We start from the raw sequence: 22371 nt of genomic DNA on the forward strand, positions 1-22371 counted from the left end.
CTCGTAATTGGCTTACATTCTCGCTCTCCGCCTCGATAACACGAGGGGACGTTGTTGAGGACACGAGATGGCCGTGTAACAGGAGATGAAAGGTAATAAGTGAAGAGCATAACTGGCTTATTTGGAGTTTCAACTCATTAGAGGTGGACGCCCGCGTCTTGTGCGAGAGTGCATTCGCTGCTTGGACCACCCGAGCTTATTTGGCTATTACTCCCACTCTCGTATCTCACTTTGTCTTAATCGTCTCTCCCTTTTTTTGAGGTGCTCCCGCCTCTCGTCTCATTTGGCTTCTCACTTAGCTCCTTTTCATTGAGAACTCCTCCTACTTCATCTTTCATCATTTGTAATCCCTAAACATTTCATCTTGACCAAAACTAGATTAATGATTCACAGTGCAAAATATTTTTCGGATAGTCTCAATGAACAAGTCTATTTTTTGGACATTTTTAAAAATAAGACGCATCTGGTTAAAAGGTGCACCGGGTTATACGATGCATTTCTGCACATTAAATTAAATTAAATTAAAAATGAAAAGCCCTTAAGTGTGCCTTACAATCCCAAAAACTACAGTACCAACACATGTATCTATTTTTATCATGATCATTTTTTTGACTTGCATCCATTTCTCATGAAGAGCAAATGAACTCTTCAACTCTCTTTCACTTTTTGGTCTCGATCCACCGTTGCTTCCCTCTGCCTCTTGCAAAAAAAGCCCACACCTTCTCTCTGGTCTAATGTTGTGTTGTATTACAAGCTCTCCTGACAGATAATCAAAGACAGATGAAGGTAGACGTAGCTCGCTGAAAGCTTTCATCACACTTTGCTTGCAAGCTGAGCCGCTCATAGCGCTGTTACTGATTGCTCTAATTGAAGTCAGACATTTCCAGCACGCCTTTCCAAATGCTGCATATGGTCACCGACTGCATGCATCCACATGGACGTGCACGTAAAACAAGCTGATTCTGCTGTTGCTAGGTTACTTAGTGAACTAGGTTACTACCACTACAATGCATTTGCATGCATTTTATATGGGTGAGAGATGACAAGATCGCTGTCCATTGGGATCAGTGACATTAAAATTGTGTTCTCGGGGGAATGACAAAGTCTGTAGAGTAGCAAAATAAATGTGGGTGTCTTTACCGAAGAGAGCTTGAAATGCAAAATACTCGTGGAGGTTCTTTGATTCTGGTTGCTACCTAGCGACAAATATATCTATGAATAAATTTGAGTTTATGTACGTCGAGGTCAAGCAACCGGTGCTTTTGTCATTAACGCCTCTTAGCGTATTTTGTTAAAGATGAGAACGTGGAATTGAATTATAATAATTGTAAAGCACAGACTCCTTGCTCAGCCAAAGGTTTCAGCGATGCGCCTTATGGATTGTACAATTATATTTGCTCAATTCATACTCGACACAGTGCACTGCACACAATCTTCTGTTCCTCTATTAGACTAATATCATCTAAATAGAATTAACCGGAGGTAATTTCTGCAACAGATACGACCCACTGGAGTAGTCAGAGTACATATAATGTCGCATTCCAGCACTCCAGCTCAAATAAATGAATCATCCCAGGTTCTGCAAAAACCACAATGCACAAGGACGTTTTGAAATGAACACATTGGTGCTTTAGTTGATACACCTTCATACGACACACCAAAAAGTCAGTTGCGGAATAAAAGAAAAGGTCTCCTCATTCATTCCAACCAACGTTCACAATCAATGAGAATTGCTTGCAGAAAATGAGGAAGACGAGATAAAAAAAAAAAAAAAACTAGCTGGTGACATTCAGGAGACAATCACTGGAAACCTCAGACAAAAGAATAAGTATTGCTGAGGATGGAAAGTGTGCATGGGAGGGGGGGGGGGTGGGTCGCTATTGTGCCGGTTTCCATTATGAAGTACAAAAATGGATGCAATCTAAGCAGGAAAAACTGAGCGTAGAACGGAGTATGGATGAGAAGCGAAAGGGGGGAAACAGGAGATAATGAAGACTTAATTAATCGCTGCTGCTACAAGCTCTCATTTATCATGTCATTGTTGAAACGTATACACTCCAACTCGTTGCCCCTTTGTCGCTGAGAGGTCTTCACTTGCCGTCACACAAAATCCGATTTCGAACTACAATGATGCTCATTCTGGTTCAAATAATAAAATTGGTTGCAGATACTATAAATTGGCGTATATTATTTTCCTTTCGTAGCGGGAGACGACTTCAATATATGCATACGAGTTGTCTCTCAAAATCATTCATGCCGAAGACTGAAAAACTATTCCAGCAATATATTTGGCGGGGGTGTGTACAACATACAGATTAAGGATGTAGCAGAATGGAGGGAAAATGCAAATGAGTGTTAATAAGAAGAGAGCTCATGGAAACACTCTGACACTTGATTACCGGTCTCCCTTGTGGTAATGGCAAACAATAGAAGCAGATTAGCGTGTTTCCAACCGAAAAAAATTGCCAAAGTGGATGACAAAGAGTGCACTTCTATTTTTATCACGCTCTCCTTTCATCAACATTTTTTTTTTTTTTTATCTCCGTGCGAGATCTGCTGCTGTGTGCTATGGGACTTATTATTATTTTTATGCCACACAAGCAAGCTGTATGTGTGTGTGAGCTCAAACTTGTGTCAGTCAGCTAGGGAGGATGTCCGTCACCATTCACTGCAGACAACCGAGCCCTCGGAGAAATATCCGCAATCAAAGAAGAACAGACACACAGGGACAATCTTTGCAAAAGTTTTTGAGGCACTTTGGGTGTCTGGTGAATTGCGTGTGACTGAAAAGCTTTCTGTGGTAAAAAGATGAGTGAGACGCTTGGAAAGCATTAACGCAGAGGTCCGACTAAGCCCTCCCTTTCAAAATATAAAGACAGTACCAAAGATAGGCTTAAAATGTCGATGGCGGCTCTTGTTTGTCATTTAATTGTCCTTGCATGCCGGCCGGAACAACCAACACACTCGTGTCGTTTTTGTTTTCAGTTTGTTGGGCAAAGCAGGCTTATGTAAGACGAGCAAAATGGACTGAAGGATTCACATCCCAATTCAATAGGCCAATCTTTGTCAACAAACTGGAAACATACGGCTTGCCATTTTACAAACATCACAATGGCTCTTGTGTAAGATGTGCGGACTGCTTATATTCCCCCCCCAAAAAAACGCTTTTGCAGCTCTGCACTTTACGGTATCCCTGTCAATAATTGATGTGAAACTGGAATATGCAAATATTGTGCAGCAGCAGCAGCTCATGGCAATTTGCATCAATGAGGTCATGGCATGCTGAATTTCCCTTAATTTCACTGTTGGTTGCCTTAAGTGGTGCTATAATCAAATACGTCTTGAGAAACAATAGATCTGAAAGACTCGGTGACTCATCTTCGGGAAGGTTCTGTGTTTTGTGGAATAAATCTTTTCACCACAGTTCAGCGTTTTTGCGATATCAGAAATAAACCGGCCCGGAATGTTCACAGCTTGGCAAACCCCCGCTAAGTTCTGCTTGTCATAGGAAGCTGATCTCTCGAATCAGACTAAGCAGCTTGTCATGACACACTTCTCATCATCTAATTAACTACAATCGGTTCAAATTGCCGCCTGACCTTGTACAGCGAGCACTTACATTGGTCTTAATATGTTTTTTTTTTTTTACTCGACAATCGCAATATGAACGTAAGCATCTGCGAGCGTGCGACCTCAATCGACTCCAAGGGCGCCGTTAAAGCGGAACCATTTGGGCTCATCGCATCGACGCTAACTTTTAACGGCCGTATCTTTTCAGCCAGCTGTGGCAAGACAGTAAAACGGTGATTCAATGTGATAACCGAAGGTGATTATGGAGGTGGTGGAGAGAGTTTACTCAGATGCACTTCGACGGAACTTGCAAACCCGAGAGGCGTTCTCATCGGTCTTTACGATGAGAATTAGCTGTTTCGACAGAGACCTTTGACTCTCTCGTATGATGATGAGGTAATCTGGCCTGAGACCAGGGAAAGTCGAAAGTCTGTCTGTTTATCCAAAGCAACACATTGGCACGCAAATATGACAGAATGGCTGCGAAACGCTGCTGGTACGGAAAAGGCCAAGGGTTGTGGATCAATTTTGACAGGTCCGCCGGGTATGGCCGCAGATGGCGCATAATCTACAATTCCCTCGGAATAATGCAGAGAGTAATCCCACTCATGTTACTGTCACTGTCAAAACACTCATTCAGACCTAGTTACAATTCATAGATAAAAGATGAGATTAATGGTAATGCCGCCAAACTAAAGCGAGCTCACTACTGAAAGAGTCATATCGAGAAATACAGATACGAAATGCTGCCTGTTTTTTTTCCAAAACGTTTTATCTAGGGCTAACCAAAATGGTTTGACCCAAAAACAAATCCAAGTTAATTTTCTGGCAGGCATATTCCCCGGCTAACAATAGGTGACCAATGGTAGCGTTTAACAACAATAATTAGAGTGCCAACAGAAATGCTCCTATGACTACGAGAAGCACACAAAGAGAAGAGACCGGATGAGCCTCAGTGCCTTTCAATTACTGTCCAGCTCGATCCGGTTGCCCATCCGGGCTCTCTTGTGAGATGAAGCTGTGAAATTGAATTGCCGAGCACATCTCTACAAACAAAACAGCTCGCCTGCAACCTTGGCGCTAACGAAGGGAAAGGTCCGGCACCGTGACGGTATTCTGGCACGTCGGAAAACGGACGGCAAAGAAATCATAGACTTTGAAATCAATAGAAAAGAAAGCCAAGAAGAGATTGAATGACTTTGAGAAGCTTACTTAATTGGAAACCTTCACGGGATTATTATTGATACATGTAGCTGAGATCTGAATGATTGAAATTGACTCACCGGCCTAGCAACCGTTATTTCCCCTCCTTTCTGTTCCAGGAGCAGTTCGAGAAACATTCATTTGATGTATTCTGCATTTTTTATGATCGTAGCACACTAGAATGATTCGAAGAGGCAGGCAAACCTTGCTCAGCCATCGCCATTAATTCAGAGTGCTAAATTTGAAGAATAGAATTATGTCACAATCTCTTTGATTTTGAAATACACATGCTACTACTTGGCCTACTGAATAATGAAATGCACATTAATGCCAAATTAGGCATATAATAAATCAGGGCAGATTTTAATCCTCTACAGAACGATGGCTTTTAATTGCAGGAGGAAAATAGATTGCGAATGGTTGTCCGGTTCTTGCTCTATTCATTCACTCCAAATCAGATGGGATTGACTCCAGCTACAAGCAGTTTGAAAAATGAATGGCTGGATGATCTTATAAACAGACAGGATGCAAAATATACAATAAATATTCTGCCGCGCCGCAGTCTGCATAGCCCGTGCCCACGACGACCCGGAGGCCCCTGGGGCAGCCCTCGTCCTACCGAGAGCTTCCTCAGGCCCACAGTTGGTGCTCTAGTTTTCCAGGCGACCACATATGGGATGCTTCTATTATTCATACTGTGGGGAGAAGGAAGCTTGGGGACTTTGATAGGGAGGATCAGGTGGATGTGATGGAAAAATGTGGGAATGGTCCGAGGTTTGTTTTTTGATGAAAAGATCGAGTGCACAATTTATCAGATGACCTCCGAACTGTATCGACACACAGTTTCCTTCCCTCGACGTGAACTTGGTAGTGAATTACAGTGCTGGAACCGAAACCCGAGAGTCCTATCTAGAGGGTTGAGATGACAGAGAAAGGGCGGGCTGAGCCGGAACTGCGAAGGGACTGACTTCGGGACAAAAATGAAATGAGCGGAAAGCAGATGGCGAAACCGATGAGGGGAAAACAAGGAGATTGGATAACAGTGAGAGGAAGAAAAAAAAATCTGTCGTTTTCTATATGAGGTGAAATTGGGTGACTGGAAGTTTTGCTTGCTTGTCGCCTTCTTGAAGGAGATTTTTGGTGGATAAAGAAGGAACAAATTTAAGTGAGGATGCATTTTAAAAAATAGAATAAATGACTTATCTCAAGGGAAATAAAAGGCTTGTCCATATCCTCATCGTCCGTCTACTGCCTTCGTCTTTGAGCACTTCACAGTTTGATTTCCTCAAGAGCTGACATCACATTTGTCAAGCCCTTTAATCAAACGTCACCGCCACTTTGCAGAACCAGGTATGCCGTCCTGATAGGATTACCGAATTCACAGGTCGTCTCTTAGCTCCGTGAGAAAAGATTTTTCGCCAGTCTCAAGTGGAAGTTAATGAATAATGGAGGTTAAAATAAGAACCCGGAATTAATTATGAAACAAAAGATTTGGGAAAGAAAGGACAAACGCTAACCCTCGGAGGGAGCGACGGAGACAAGAAATGGCGGGCGGAATGCAGAGCGGGTGTGGCGGTAACGTCGGGTATGAGCCAGGGATAATCCTTGTATCCCATTGATCCCATTGTCTACTGTCTCCAAACCAGTTATTGTCAACTGCAGCCACATGAAAGAGAGTTAATGAGGGAAGAAGAGCTTTGGAGTGTCTCAGAACAGTCGGGGGAATGGAGATAAGAACTGAAGAGGGGTGGAATGAGGATATGAAGAGAAGTTTGCGAGTGAAAAGGAGGGGGAAAATGTAAAATACGTGAGAACAGAGGTGGCATTGAAGGCAGGCAGCTCACTTTGAAATTATTTCAGTTTTTCGAATATTATTTAAAATAAAACATTTTTTTAAAAATAATATTTAAAAAACATATATGTTTATATATATATATATATATATATATATATATATATATATATATATATATATATATATATATATATATATATATATATATATATATATATATATATATATATAAATATAAACAAAAAATATATATAAACAATTATATATATATATATAAATTATATATATATATATAATTATTATTTTATAATTATATAAATATATATTATATATGTAATATATGATAAATATATATATATATAATATAAATATAAATATATAATATAAAATATAGGTATTATTCTATATATTAAAAATATTATTTAAAAATAAACTTTTTAATTGGTAGTGTTTTGGTTTTACATTTTTGAAAAACTGCTTTGAGATACGATTGACAAGCAAGTCAACTTGAGCGATTTGTTTTGTATTGGCATTAATATGTGGCGCCGTTAAAAACAAGAGGGCAGACGGGCTAAACTATGTGTGTGAAAGCTTCTTAGTTGCTCTCAGCAACATTGACAATTCAAGAAGCTTGAAGCCTCATCTCCAGAGAAACTAATTTGTATGATAATTTTTGCAATATTGCTCACTGGGTGATGTGTTAGTTGCGATATGACAAAATGATCTTTTCTTCAAAAAAAAAACACATCACATTTCTGTCAGGCAGTTGCACACTCCGAGAAAATATTAAAATCGACTACTTTTAACCCAGGGAAGATGCTTTGCATCATTCTGCTTTCCACTTCATGCTCACCATGGCAACCATACCATCAATATGGCTTTAGGCCAATTCACATAGTGCCTGGCCATTACATCACAGTCACAGCTACTATGTCATTCGGTGAGCCAGTGTGTTATTTCCCAGTGAGAAAACATCATTAATAATTGATCGCCTGAGTGCGTATTCATGCTCAGTGTCTCTAGAGGTTTGCTGACATCATTGCTCGTACTCTCAAACCACTACCACGCTTGAATATGTATTGTTTCCCGCTACTTAGTTTTAATATGATTACCGTATTTTCCGGACTATAAGGCCCACCCGACTGACTATAAGGCGTACCTTCAATGAATAGCCCATTTTAAAATTTTGTCCATATATAAGGCGCACCATTAATGCATCATGTCATATTTTTAACGCAAATCAAATCATTCTCCATTTTATCTTTTTTATTTCAACTTCAGATACAAAATATTACTTTATAATCACAAAATAATGATCCATAGTCTTTTTGATTCATGATTCCTAGTCTTCAGCAAGCCACTTATGATTGATTTCATGACACAATGCTTCGGGCCAGTTTAAATTTAGGAATTTGGTCCATATATAAGGCGCACCGGACTATAAGGCGCACTGTCGGCTTTTGAGAAAATTTTAGGTTTTTAGTTGCGCCTTATAGTCCGGAAAATACAGTAAATATTCCTTACTAAAAATGCAATTATATGTTGATACAGAGGAGAAATATCCAGGCAATGAAATCACATTTGCTATAATAGGAGATTGAAGAGTTTGGCGAACACACTTTGGATGTTAAAAATTCCATCCATCAAGATATCTGTGTGGTCGTGTGTCAAGGACATGTTATTTCAGCTGTGAATGGCAGGGAGCAAGAGGCTAGCACAATTTCCAACTGCCCTCAATTCCCCCTGGACGCAGAGCACACACACATGCACACACAGACACACACACTGTCAAATGAACATGATCCCGTAAGCAGCATGCACACACACGCTCACAGTCCGTCTTCCCCCACCTTTCAAGTTTCACAACAACACCTTTTGTATTTCACCATCTTTTTGTTCCGAGCCCATGTGTATTAGACTCAAACCGTCTCATTACCTGCACCGACTGAGTCGCAAGCGGGAATGAAACGCGGCCAGGAAAACTGCGAGCGGAAAAAGCGATAAGGCGATTACGACACATCGAGAGGGTGGGATGTGATTTTCTTGTTTTCAGGCGCCCGTTGCGTGTGATTGTGCGCGAAATGGTGTTGCGGGAATGACAAATCAAAGATGGGGGGGGGAGTTTTCACCTTCCCTAGAACAGAGTCATGCCGCGTCCTCACCGCTGGCTCGTGATCAATCACAGAGTGTGTGAGAGTAAGGACAAGCGGTCTTAGTCAGCAGAAGCATCAACTTGTAGTGTACACACACATCTCGCATCTTACTACCAATATCCAATTCAAGAGCAAAATAAAACCATCTGCCTGTACAGGCATTATGATGACTGAGAAAGGTTGGATTAGTGGCATTTCCATTCAATTCAATGGGGAAAGGTGATTTGAGAGTATAAATTAAAAAAAAAAAAACCTAAGCAAATAAACCGGGGGGAACCAGGCATTTCTAATAAGGCTCGGCTTATATTTGCTATTTGCCGCAGTGATTCTAAGTAAGCAAAGCTCTCAGATCAGCATTGTTAATCCGGCGCTTAATTGGCCGGAGTGACAGACCGGCTATAACTGGATGGTGTCACTATGGCGACTGTGACTTGTCTTTTTTCATTGCTTCTCCGTCTCCATCTGTACAGAAAGGATAGTAAGTGTCCATGCAGGTGCGCACATGTAAGTGATGGGACGTGGCCGAGAGATCTATGCCGCTGTCTAATTATCCGCACGTGATGGATGGCTTTGATTAAAGCACATGAAGGCCGAGACGATCAAACCACCCCCCTACCGCCCGCCCGCCCTTCGTTTTGTTACGCGCCCGCTCGATGCCGTGAGACCGGAGTAGTTCAGAAAAGACGAGCGGTCGCTTCGACGCCGATAAAACATATCCATAAATCATCGTAACGTCGCAAGAGAGGGCCGTGAGAATGAATTACAGCGAAAAGATGGACAAGCGGAGAGAGGTATGACTGGTGTTTACAGAAAATTAGTTTTGATTGCAAAGCCGAAGAGCGGATTTTATATCGTGATGAGTCGTTATTTTTCATTTGGCTACTGCTAACTGCGAGGAGGTTAGGATGTATCCTCTCCAACTAAAGTACCCAGCGAGACATTGATTCTTCGATGTCTCCTGGAGAGTTCGTTTTTTTGCCGTTTTCTACTCTGCCTGGACTGTGTCTCCTCTCTCACTTCCAAACAAAAAATCAATACGCTCTGTCTTTGACAGTGCTGAATGTTTGGACAAACAGATATATTGGTAGAAAGTGGCGAGCGAAGAAGGGAAGGCTTTGAAACGTTTTCCGAGTATAGGTGCAAACCATTTCTGTTTATAAACTTTTTGCAGGCACATAGCAAAAATGTAATATCGGATGAGGGTTTTGAGAATCCCAAACACATTTATCACACTGGCCTTTTTGCTATCTCTTTACTGTATCTGCCGCAGTGCAAAAAAAAAAAAAGCACCACAGCATTTGACAAAGATAGATTCATTGTTTATACAAGTAGCCCGAAAGTAAATGCGGCACATTTTCACCCTTAAAAACCCGACTTGAACCAAAACGTTATTTTTAATTTAAACAGCATTGATACTGTGTGGAGTTGAAAATAAACACATGCAGGATGGCGGTAGCAGAGAAAACAATTTCCAGACCAATTCTCTTATCTACAACTGATAAGCTGCACTGAACAAAGGAGAAAACACAACTGATAAGTTTTATTCCTGCAGGCTGACTTCATCAAAATTGTTGTCTTCAACAATGAGATGCTTCTAATGCATAGTTCAAATTCCTCCCAGAAATCAGGCAAAAAAAATAGCCACAGATGCTTCTTACATTAAAGTCACCAGAGTTTCATGGTTTTAGTTGTTGTAAGATTATTCAAGACTAATTTTGAGCATTCAAATACCAGATGGTAGAGCAAATAAAAAAGTAAAACAAATCCCAGAAACTGAAGTTTAGCCCTGAGCAAGCCTGTCAGAGGTTGTAAAAATGCTGACGTCATCAAAATCCGATTTTTTGAAGAAACTGTCCCATTGTTAATATAGTCACATTGGCCTCCACTAGGAATTCTGAAGGCCTTGGGTAGATTAGATTGACACGGCAACACAAAAATTTAAATCATTGCTGTATTTGCGTCCAGTCAATTTCCAAATATAATCCACGATGAAAATAAAGGTTGTACGATTGAATCAGTGGTGAACCCAAACGAAAGAATTATATTACACACGAGCTGATGGATGCATTGTGCTTCCAGGCACCAGATTTCCATGTTGTGAGGCTCTGGAGCAGTGATGGGTAGGGAGAAAAGAAAAAAAAAACTGAGTAGACTTATGGCTAAGAATAGCGGTACAACCTCAGGCCAGTCGGCCCCGCCTGCTATTTTTCAATTTACTATCGTGCCAGCTCCAACTTGTCAGACATGCTTCTCTCTATTCTCCATCAACTGTGGCCGTTCAAGAATAACGCTTATGTGACCGCTGACCCGGAGAAACCGACATACGGCCAGTTGTAGAGCAGAAAACGGCAAGAGGGTAACAACTCTGCTTCACACCAAAGACGCTAAAAGCTGAGCAGCGTGAATTTTTCGTGCACTTTCTTCGAGCTACTTCACTCACGGCGGGTTAATCCATGAGAGGTCCCATCGGGCTCGCTCGCGCACTCCTCCAGAGGATGAATTTCAAGGACGCGGTAGGCAGAAGAGGGATTTATACGTGCTAGGTGACGACAAGCAACGGGAATGACACTTGAACGCCGGTGTGCGTGTGCATATAGGCTACTTACCACAATCTCATCGAGAAATGGCGCTCCATGTTTTTGGGGGGGAAGGATCAGCCAGCTTTATGATTCACTCACAGTCCCACTGCTGTAAAAAAAGAGAGAGAGGGGGAAAAAAATAAGACAGTTCAGAGAAGCTACACATAAGCCGATACGTGCCGACAGAGCATCTCTCGCTCGCTGTAATGGTAAATGCACACTTCCCCTTGTAGTCTGACCTGTAAATGGGTCCCTGGTGATACCTGAAAAAGCTCCGCCCCCTTTTCCTTTACTGCCTTGGCTTCACTTGTAGCACATTCCAGGAGTCATAAAAAGAATGGATGATCAGAGCAAATGATGGTGCGAACATTCTTTCATAATAATCATGGGATGTTTCAAATGAAAGGTAAGGGGGGGGTGCGCACTTTTGTGAGATACTGTAGCTGTCTTGGTATAAGCAGCCGCCTTGAGTTCTCTGGGCTTTTTTTCATCTCTATGCTTCTGACACACGCCCTTTTGGAAAGTGAGGGCTTGCATCTCCATGGCAACAAGGGCCCATATACACACACACACACACCATAACCGGTTAAAAAAGATGACTCAATTCCCAATAAATTATTGGTGATCTCCTTGTGGTTAGCTTGCATCGGGAAGAATCAACGCAGTGCCCCGGTGAGGTCAAAAGGTTGAACGTGTGATATTGAAATGGACTTTGATAGGCGTCATGTCGGCCGTGCGGGACCGCGGCAGATGCTTTCCATTGATTCGCCGGAGTTTGTGTGTGTAGCCATGTGAGAGATTGAGTGATGTGTTGCTAGCTAGCTGCAGAGATAATTAGAACACAACTCCTTTGCGGTCCCTGCAGGCCACTGATCCAGCTGCTTTCATCTTATATAGGTCAACTGTGACATAGCCAACCAAATGGACACCGATCAGCTTGGCTAGCACACAAATCATCTTGTTGCATATTTCCAACATTCCTGGAACATTCCTGGAAACAAAAAATTCTGAATATCGTGACGTGACGTTTCCATGACAATCGACGGCGTATGTTATTCAAAATTGTTTTTTAATCCTGTCACGTTTGCCCTTGCAGACTGAAACATTTGCGTTACAAAGGCACTGGGGAAGGTGCATAGTCATAAATGAATTAAAAAGATCAACGTTAACAAACGTGGAGGCGCAAATCCTTGCACCCTATAAAGTGCACGGTATTCCCAGTAATACAAGACAACTCGATACACCACAATTTTATATAATTGTGGAGTAAATAGATTCTTGGTTATCTTCTGCATGATGAGTGGAGTTCATCAGGGCCAACTCGCATGGACTTAGGCATTCGCTAAAATGACTGACGGCTTAAACGGGACTGCAGCCAACGTGAAGAATAGACAGCCAAGTGTGGAGAGAAATAGAGAGAGAGCAGAAAGTAATTATCTTCTCTATTTTTCTGTCTCTTGGTCATCATGTCCAGAGTATCACCGAGTAAGACTACAGTACTTCGCCCCTTGCGCCAAGCTATTCTTCTCGTACCTTCCCGGACAATCAACGTTTAGCTGATGGGGCAATAATTGGTATGAATTACAGTCACAACTATTGGCCTTTGTGATGGTTTGACTGAGGAAGAGGAGGAGGAGGAGGGGGGGTCAGCATGATGTCGCATTGCGGGTGGATCCACACAATTTTCTCTGCTTCAGCCAGAACGATGCAAAGCCAGCAAGAAGGGTCACGCAGGGCTTAAAGCTGCGGGTATTTATACAAATAAAATCAATATTTAATGGGCTCTTTCTCTACTGACTCACTCTCTATCTCCTACTCCAACATGACGCTGTAGCAAAGGGGCATTAATTAGGGCCAGACATGCGCCAAGGATTCCCCACAGGGCTGAGCAGTCTGTCCAGATCATACCAGGACCAGCAGAGAACCGGTTTGATTTGATCTAACCACTGCAGTCAGGTAGCATTCATCTGGCTTCAAGGGAACACAGAAGATTTATTTGAGCTAAAAACAGCTGAAACTCTCGCGAACACTTGCACGTCCGATCAATCAAAGCTAGTACAGAGGGATTTTAATCGCATTAATGTGTTATCACACAGGGTGGAGTTGCTTCACTTGTAGCCTGTGTGCACATTAGTCATGTCTTTGAAGATTTTCTTCCCTCACTCCCAAATATTCTCTATCAAGTCAACCTCAAATTAGAATTAAATCCCTCTATGCCCTTCTCGGAGATGTTTATTATTTTCAAACACATGAGAAAAAAAAGTTATGGAATTCAGCAGTTTCTGTGCATTTAAAAAAAAAAAAAATCTGACTAAATTAATATAGCGTAAAAATATATTGAGAGTTTCCATGTGGCGTAATATTAAGACTGAATTTAGCAACTGAGCGTTCTAAAGCTAAACATTATTATGCCACTGGTGTCACCTACTTTGCATTGACACCTTAATTAATTTTGCTAAGCCTCTTTATGGTGCATCTGCTTTCTGGCATTTTGACCTACAATGAGTGCCTCATCTTAAGATCAGGGACTATTCATCCAGGGAGCACTTGTTCTCTGTGTTTGTTTAACACAAAACAAATATTTTGAGTCAGCCTTCAGTGTGTGATATTCCATGTTCAACTGTTGGCCTTAACATGACCTGGTTAAAAAAATCTCTTATCCTGATGGGTTCTGACTGTAAACAAATCAAGTGACTGTACTAGCTATGTGTTCTGACTGTAAACAAATCAAGTGACTAGCTAACGGCATGCCTGCAGGAGGAGGTGCCACTGGACTGCATGCATAAGTCATAGATATCCCTTAGAGAAGAAAAAGCAGAGCCAAATAAAACTCTTCTTCCTTCTTTCTTCATCACGAGGTTATGTATATAATATATACCGTATTTTCCGGACTATAAGGCGCACCGGACTATAAGGCGCACCGGACTATAAGGCGCACCTTTAATGAATGGCCCATTTTAAAACGTTGTCCTCATATTAGGTGCACTGGACTATAAAGCGCACCATTAATGCATCATGTCAGATTTTTAATCCGAATCAAATCATTCTCCATTTTATCTTTTTTATTTCAACTTCAGACGCAACACATTACTTTATTATCACAAAATAATGATACATAGTCTTTTTGATTCATGATTCATAGTCTTCAGCGGGCCACTTATGATTGATTTCATGACACAATGCTTTGGGCCAGTTTAAATTTAGGAATTTGGTCCATATAGAAGGCGCACCGGACTAAGGCGCACTGTCGGCCTTTGATAAAATTTTAGGTTTTTTAGATGCGCCTTATAGTCCGGAAAATACGGTAGTCAGGGTCAAACAACTCAACAGGAGAAAAGTAGCATGTCCTAGTCACAATCACCAGTCAAGATCTTTTGCCAGGCAGAATTCACAGTTTTGTTTTTCCATTTTGACTTGAAAAATATTTATATAGTTCTTAACGCGGTTTATCTCTGTAATGAAGTATTCTATTAAATCTGTATTGGATGTAGTCAACTATATTCTCTTTCGTTCATCAAATCTGCATTTTCCAGCAATTATACCGACCGCTTTACATATTCGTGTCCCCACAAGGGCACAACATGACAAGTTCACACAGCGTAAAATGTTGCCCCATGTCAGTCGCCATTAACAAGCGGGTGACTTGAAGAACGACGAAACTGATGATGAATTCAGTCCGCCACCGCTGTTAAATCCAGAAGTCACACTGATTCGCCTAGAGCACGTTGCGTGTAATCATCCGCGTTGTCATTACTCGCAGTGTGACCTGTGAAAGATTCATGCGTGTGTGGGTGTCAGAAAACGCTCAAAACTTCGTACTGGTGTGATCCCCAGAATATAATTTAATGCCTGGATCCTTTCACCCCTGAAACCAAATCCCTTGCTTGCTAATGCATTACAGATCATTAGACAAACATACTGGCTGAGCACTGATTACAAAACGGAATGATGCATCCTCTTTTTAACCCCGTGTGTGCATGCGTGTGTGTGTAATTGTGTTTCGGGTTCAAACAATGAGATCATTCCCGATAGACTGTCTCAAGGTAATGAAGAGGATGTCCATTAGTGGCAGATTATTGGTAATGTGGCACCAGCGAAGGTTAAGGGATCATCCAAGACCACGTCATCGGCTTTCACTCAAGGTCGCTTGACCTTTTAGACATTTGAGGACAATAAACGGAATCTTAAAATTAACTCTGAGGTACACAGAGGCCAGAATGGGAGTTCTATGCTCCCGCTTACGTGTTCCAGTTAACCACTCGTTGGCTTGTATTAAGAAGACTTCTTGTGATGGTTACGTCAAAACCTTTGGTTCCCGAACAGCAGTCCAAAAAAAAAATATATCTTTGCTTATTTCAAAAGATCCTTTCTAAAGTACCACTCGCTAATTCTGTCACGCTGGAGAAAGGCCGGGGCTAGAAATAAATATCAAATTGTCCCTTCGCTGTTGCTTTTGCTCATTTAAGTGAGTCAGCCTTCATGATTTCCTTTTTTACCACTCGACTGTGTTTGCACCTGCAATATTCACCGAAGCGCGTTCACATTTTCTCCCCCACAAAGTCCCCTTTGAAAATACTTTGCAGTGCGTGTTTAAAAGAGAACAAATGAGACCTTAATTGCCGCCTGATTTGCACCAGTAAGAAGCATTCAGATGCCTTTTAACTTATTTGGAGTTTTTTTTTTTTTTTTTTTACTATTTTTAGTGCACAAGCCACTTGATTTGAAGGTGACACAGTGAGTGAAATGCGGTTTGGTTTCACCAGAGAGATTCAGACATTTTAGACTCCCCCCCTCCCTTGGTTTAATGCAATAGAGTTCAATATTGAAAAGCTTGAAATTCAACCGTGGAAAAGAAACGCGCATCTTTTGTGGTCAGATACTGTTCAAGAACACATTAACGGAAAAAAAGGACACCGTCAAACAGCCGCTCATCCATTGACGGGAACGAGCGGAATTATTCCACGTTTATGTCACACGTCGGTGAGATTTAAGTGAGTTACATCGAGACTTGTCGGATTGTGGGGATTAGAATGAAGGCAGAAAAATGTTTACATGGCATTTTGTTGAGGTGTGGGACAGTGAGGAAAAATGTAAACAATAAATGAATAAATAAATGAATGAATAAATAAATAAGATAGATAAATAAATAACAAAATAAATAAACTGAAATTTATGTTTTAAAAAAAAAAAAGCTTCAAATATAAATTATATTTCCACCTAAGCAACATTTTAAACATTTAGGTCTTTTTTTTTTTTAACAGAAAATGTACTATTTTCCTCATTTGTCCAGATTCAAATTGTCACTTTGACCACCACCTCAACAAGATTAGAGCAGAAGAGCACACTTCCAATTTGCAACAATTTTTATATTTTTTTTGCTTTACTTTTCTTAGCCCAAATGGACCAATTGTTTTCTTCTGTGCAATCATCTGGCATTATTGTTGAGCCTTGGTGGAGGTTTGTACTCAGTGCTTTCTCCACCTTTTTTGTTGCCGAATAGCAAATGCTCCGGTGCCCTTTAATGCAGGAAATGGGCAAACCAAACACATCCAGACTCACAAACATCACATTGCGTTAATTCGTTGCATGCACACACAGAAGATTGGCTTTTATTAAAGTTGGGCTGTAATAACCACTGTGCTCTCTTTGTCAGAGCTGTTTTGCTTTAAAAAAACTTTAGTCCACAAAACACAAGAACAAACCCAACCCAATATGTCTTTTCAATGAGATTTTACCACTTTGATAAATGCCAAGTGCGTTTGGATTCACATTTGCCATAGACCAATTTCCAAGACAAAAGGCTTCCTTTCGCTGAGACTCTTGTGTAAATGTTAAAACTCACCTACAAGCACACAAGGCAGACAAAAGAAAGCGAGCCATGGCTGGGTACTAATTAGGAAACAGAGTGCAAAGCACAGCGGCGGCTTTGATTTTTGACAAGGAAGAATGTCGCAGTTTGGACTCCTCTCACCCTTTTCTATTCCTCTGATTAATTAAATGTCGTCATGCATGTGTGTGTGTGTGATTTGTTAGCTTTGGGCTGCTGTGGGCTATGTTGGCGCCCAGCGTGGGGCAACCGCCTCATTAGAGAGGTGATTATGTTATTCTGTGTGACGATGCCAACTCCTCTGATGACCTCCACACAACCTCCAAGACTTCTCATTTTCCTTCATCAGTCATCATCGTAAAAAAAAAAAAAAAAAAGTTTTTTCTTTTCTTCATTTATGGTTACTTTTTCAACATTTTTTTCCAAATCTCATTTCGATAAAAACGCCAACGCTTTCTCTTCCTCGGCAGAATAAACCACCTCTGGCTTAAACTGTGTTGACACGTGGAAAATCTGAACGATTACAAACATGTAAATGCCAGAATGTGTGTGTCAGTCTTTAACCAGCACACACCATAAAAAACGTGGCCATGTCACATACACACCACACCGTAATTACGCATATAAATCTGACCACCAATTATTTACATACTAATTACATATGCATGTTCTGTGTGTGAGTTCCAATGCAAAGGTTACAAGTCTGCGCACAAATCTTTTTTTCGTCACGCTAGCAAAAGTCGCAAATAATACAAGCAAAAAATAAAATAAAACAGGAAGTACAAATGGAAAGTGACACATTCATTTTCTCTCCTTCCAAAATGTGGCACCAGTGTGCTATGCCACCTCGCTTTCCGCTTGTAGCCCTCAAGCAATACAGGGATTAGCAAAGAATTTGGTCTGTGAAGCCCCCGCTGTTACGGAGCCGCTCTGATCGAATGGAATCCATCTCGGTGCATTAAGACTTGCAAAGAAAAGAAAAGGTATTCTCTACCAAACAGGATTCTCTCCATTACAGAAAGGTTGTTTGCAACAATGTCACAGGAATTAATGGGTGGGGAGAAAAAAAACGATTGTTGTTACCAAAATGTTACCAAACAGTTTGCGGGGAAATGACAATGGCGCTTCAAATGGCACATTACAAAAGGAGGATGTGAAATGGGCACTGTTGGAGGCCTTGCTAGTCTTTTTCATGAACTCAAGGCATGTTTTAAGACAACTTATTTTGCCCGAGAGGTTTGACTTGTGGACACAGCAAAACCGGAATCTCATTTGCATTCCCAACGAGTAGATTTGCGTTGAATACGAACTGCAAAATGTGATTGAGGGGGTTCGTCGAGAGGTAAAACATCACGGTTGAGTATTTAGTTGAAGCCGATTGATGCCTTGTTCCCAATTTGCCTTCAGGACATTCAAATGATGAAATGAAAGTGTTGCATCTTGTTGAAAAATGTATTATTTTTTTGCACACTCTCAATTTCTGCTTGTGTTTATCTTTTCACTAAAGCTAGCCGGAACATGATCTCATGTTGTTTTGCTGGCAAAACAACTTTTGGAAAAGTTAAGTAAAATGACAGCGCAGGGCTTAATCTTAATGTACGGTCCATGTCATGAGATTCAGCCTTGCATAACATTTCCCCCGCTTATGCTTCACCGCCATCTCCTTGGCTTGCTTCTTGTCCTGTGACAGCACTTAGTGACATGCATCATACATGAGAACATCACCGCACCAGCATCCTTACATTCACATAACACAAACATGGTTAGAAACACAGCAAGCCGAATAGTGCATATATGGTTCTTTATGAAGTATGAGGTCACGAGTTCATACCCCTCCTCTTCGTGTCTCATTAATATTTCATATCGTGGGAGTTGTGCCAGGGCGAGTTGTGCACACCGCTATTTACTATGCACTCACATTCTGAGAGGAAAGTTCCCGCCCTGATTGTTGCATGACAACATTGCCGGCAGCTTAAATAACAATCTTCATTTGTAGGGTCGTTTTTTTCCCCCACACAATTGTTTAAGGGTCTTCGGGTGTCTTTTTGCTGCGAGGAGGAAAGTGAGGGGAGGTGAAAATGTTGAGCAGACTCTCTTACCTACCCGTGGGAGCTACATGGCTTTAAAAGAAAATGCACATATCAGCAATGGGCAGAATACCCGAATAGTCCTCATCTTATATTTTATTCGAGATGATGTCAAGAATTTACTCTCCACTGCAGAAATGAAGTCAGTACCAAGACTGAAAAAAAGTGGTTACAAAATGGATTGGATGGAGCTGGATCGTTGCTTACAATAGGTTCAAAATGTCCTTTGTATCTTAAAAAGAAAAAAAAAATCAATTGTAGCGTACTTTTGTACATAAAGAGCTTCAGCCTTCAACCCAAGGAAACAAACAAAAAAAAATCCGCAAAAGCTCAAAGCCATTTTTTTTTGTTGTGCCACTGTTAGCTTGGAAAAAAAAAAAAGCCGGGGAGTAAATCCTATTTTGGAGTTTGCATCCAGGTAGCAGCGTGATACGATTTCAAAAAAGAGATATCAGGATCATTCAAGCAGCATGACTTTGTTGGCATTTATAAAAATGCTGAAAAAACTGTAATCCAGTGAGCCAGATTTCCACTTAAGGTGACCTTGGATGTATTTTTCCATATGAACTGAAATAATGGGCTAAAGCAAAAAAAAAAAAAAAATGGAGACTTCAAAAATTATTTTGTGCAATTTATGTTTAACAGTAGGGAAATAATGTACACAAGAATCAAGAAATGTTATAGTTATGAGTGAAAACTGCAACGTTACAATCAAAGATTGTAAAATCGGTCATGGATGAGCGACTAATATTTATCTTTATGACGTACATTTCCGATGTAACGATCCAGAAGACAACAATCGTAAAGCTCGGAATGATGTGAGGCAGTAGCGATGCACACTCCCGACATGAAAAGGGTTATTAATAACACCAGCAATGAAGGTCTATTGCCTCAGCAGCCGTAACTAGCAAAAAATAATAAAAATAAAAATCTTCCATAAAACGCTCCGAGTGATTTTCCTTCTTGTGTTGGGAAACAATACAAAGCGGCTGTGACATTTTCTTATTTTTTAAAGCGACCGAACTCTGCCATGTGGATATAGTCTGACACAGAATAAATAGTTTGCGAGACGGGAGAAGGAGGAAAAGCAGGACGCGGTAATACGGGCAAATATTTGAATAAATGCGTCCTCCCCGGATGAATAACTGACATTTTCAGACCGTGTGTTTGTGTGAGATGCGTGGCGAGAAAAAAGCCCGACATACACACACACACTTAGGTCAATCCATCGGCGTACTCATCGTCTTTAATTGGCACCGATTCTTTGTTATAAAGGGCAAAGCTATCCGCCGCATAACACTGCACCGTTGACCTTCTGGACGTCTTAAGCAGGAGAGATGAAAAGATGAGCGAGCTCGGATTGCATCATCCGGATCTTTTTCGGATTAGACGAGTCTGTGACGTGGCATTTGCAGGTACCAACAAGGCAGAACCAACAGGATAAGAACTAAGATTCCCCGTTTCGTCACACAACATCCTAGCATGTTCCCTCAGGCAGATCGAGTGTAGTCGTCTCACAGGATGATGTAGAAGTGTTTTTGGAGTGGCTACAGTTAGCATCAAGCTGTCCATTTGCATCGGGGCACAAGCACGGCAATTAAAACAAAATGACAAGGTGCCCGCTCTGGAGAAAAAAACAGATTCGTTTCGAGCTCGGGAGCACCGCGGCTAATTCACATAGTTCATTAGCATACCGGGAATGAAGATCATCTCGGCGAAGGTCACAAGGCTTTTTAGTCCACGCTCTCCTTTCTAGACGCAAATCTCGTCCAGGCTTCGGCTGTATTCAAACGTCACGGCGGACTCGCAGCTCGCTGAGCCAAACGAGTCCTCCGCTGTCTCTCGGGTCGGAGCAGATGGGCGCGAGCATCCATCATTCACTACCCATTTAACCTGGCAGTGTATCAATGTGTGCGGGTGTCCAAGTGAAGTGCCAGAGGGGAAATAGGCTGTCAATCAGATATTTACCACTACTCCATCGTAGGATTTCGGGCCAGTGATGTTTCTGTTTGGATCATTTGCTGTCATTGGCAAGAGAGTTCTTGTTCAGGTAGAAGACAATAATGCCAGGAGGGGATTGGTAAAAACCAAGTCTGGAAAAGCTGTGACCTTTAACCTCCAGATCTGGTTCCGTATATTTTCTGACATGATCCAATGTCAGTCTTGACTTTTCTCTCCGACGTACCAGTCCTTCGTATTTTTGCAAACACAAATGTAGATTCACTGCTTGAACTCATCATCTTCATCTCCTCGCTTCAACCTCCCACTGATTTCTGTGAATATGAAATGCCCGAAGCAAGAAAGCTGAAACCATCTGTTTGTCTTGCCGTTCATCTTCACCCTCTCCAGCTGTGCCTTTGGTCTTTCCTCTTGTTCCGCTCCTTCTCCTTCATTAAGTCACTAGTTCCGCGCCATGGAATGATTGTTAATCACGCTTCTGATAGCTCTTCTGAAGAGCATTTAAACCTGATTAGTTGATTTTCAAATAAAATAATTGAATCCAAATCTTCTCCAGATGAAATTATACAACACGCACTCAGTGGCTGCTTCAACTTGACTCGCTTTCCAGCCAATTCGTACGTTCGACCCAGTATCCATCCAATTTAACCAGCTCCATTCATTAGCTAATTAAAACAAATGGCTCCTTAACCAAATCAATTCCAAGAGGACCGTTGCGTCACCAAAGCCCAGCGCGGCCGTTTCGCCACGGATCAAAGCCTTCTTGGAGCAGGAGGAAGACAAAGGTCAGATTTGACCCGGTGAAGGTGAGCTTCTCCAGAGGTCAGCATTGGCCGCGCTCTTCCTTTTGATGGCTTCGACTCTGGAGTGCTTCTTTTTGAATCTATCAAACACGCAGCACACTCAGAATAGAGAAGTAGTAATAACGTATTCATTAAAAAGTAATAAACACGCTCTTATGACGGTATCACAGGCTTCTGTCAACAAACCGGGAACGATGCCGTTTCGGCCGATGAATTATTCCGTTTATAAAGATGCCTTTATTAAACCGTGGGAAGTGGCAATAAGCAAAACACGCCGGGGCATGCATAACAATTCAAAGTTTTTGAAAGCGGATGGCCGACAGTGGTTTTACGTGTCTCTGTATGTGAAAATACGTAGTTATGAATTAATCATAGGGAAAAATCAAAGACCGGAA

General features: G+C 41.4%; 2 protein-coding genes across 3 annotated transcripts in view; one reads left to right on the plus strand and one right to left on the minus strand.

Annotated features, from left to right (window-relative positions):
* The window catches only part of LOC133144224 (tissue alpha-L-fucosidase-like), a 57549-nt gene that overhangs the window by 18275 nt on the left and 16903 nt on the right, over nt 1-22371 (plus strand). The gene's annotated exons all lie outside the window — the stretch shown is intronic.
* Nucleotides 1-22371, minus strand: part of dlgap3 (discs, large (Drosophila) homolog-associated protein 3) — a 53177-nt gene that overhangs the window by 15561 nt on the left and 15245 nt on the right. For both annotated transcript variants that reach the window (XM_061266741.1, XM_061266739.1), the window contains exon 2: nt 11328-11409. The gene's annotated coding sequence lies outside the window, so the exon portion shown is untranslated. The remainder of the gene's footprint in view (nt 1-11327; nt 11410-22371) is intronic.

Source organism: Syngnathus typhle, linkage group LG20 (genome assembly GCF_033458585.1).
Source record: "Syngnathus typhle isolate RoL2023-S1 ecotype Sweden linkage group LG20, RoL_Styp_1.0, whole genome shotgun sequence".
NCBI lineage: Eukaryota > Metazoa > Chordata > Actinopteri > Syngnathiformes > Syngnathidae > Syngnathus > Syngnathus typhle.